This window comes from Egretta garzetta, unplaced genomic scaffold (genome assembly GCF_000687185.1).
Source record: "Egretta garzetta isolate BGI_Z169 unplaced genomic scaffold, ASM68718v1 scaffold4, whole genome shotgun sequence".
NCBI classification, from domain to species: domain Eukaryota; kingdom Metazoa; phylum Chordata; class Aves; order Pelecaniformes; family Ardeidae; genus Egretta; species Egretta garzetta.
The window spans coordinates 830,138-830,988 of NW_009259329.1; positions in this window are offsets into that span (position 1 = coordinate 830,138).

Here is an 851-nt window from a genome sequence, read left to right on the forward strand (position 1 = left end):
CCCCCCGCAGGCGCCAGGCCGGGCTGCCCCCCCAGCCCCCGGCACGTGGACACCTCGCTGCCCCTGGAGAAGCAGGCGTGAGTCTGGGGGGGGTCCCTTCTCCATGGGGTGGCATCAACATCCCAGTCACACATCGTGGCATGGAGGCAGCCCCCTGGGGTGGAGGGTCCCCCACAGAGGGTCCTCATGGTGTGGAGGGTGCCCCATGGCATGGATGGGTCCCCACGGGGTTGGGTGCCCAATGGCATGGATGGGTCCCCATGATTTGGAAGGTGCTCCATGACATTGATGAGTCTCCATGGGGTGGAGGGTGCCCCATGGTGTGGTTGGTCCCTTTGATGTGGTTGGGTGCCCCATGGCATGGATGGGTCCCCCATGGGGTGTGGAGGGTGCCCAATAGCATGGATGAGTGCCCATGGCATAGAGGGTCCTCATGATGTGGAGAGTGTTCCATGGCATAGTTGGTCCCTTTGATGTGGTTGGGTGTCCCATGGCATAGAAGGTCCTCATGGCATGGGTGGCCCCTTTGGCATGGATGGGTACCCCATGCCGTAGTTGGTCTCCATGACGCAGAAGGTGCCTCATAGCCCTGTGGGGCATTATGGGTCCTCTTGCCACAGAGGGTGCCCCGCATCGCTGATGGGTCCAAGTGGTGGGGACGATGCCCCATGGCATGGAGGGTGCCCCCATGGTGCAGATGGGTCCTGGGGCCCCAGTGCTGTGTGGCAGGGTGCCACTTGCCAGGTGCCGGGGTGCCACACGCCGAGGTGCTGCGTGCCGGGGTGACGCATGCCACCGCGCAGGTGGTACCACGGCCCCATTGGGCGGGCGGGCGCCGAGACACTGCTGGC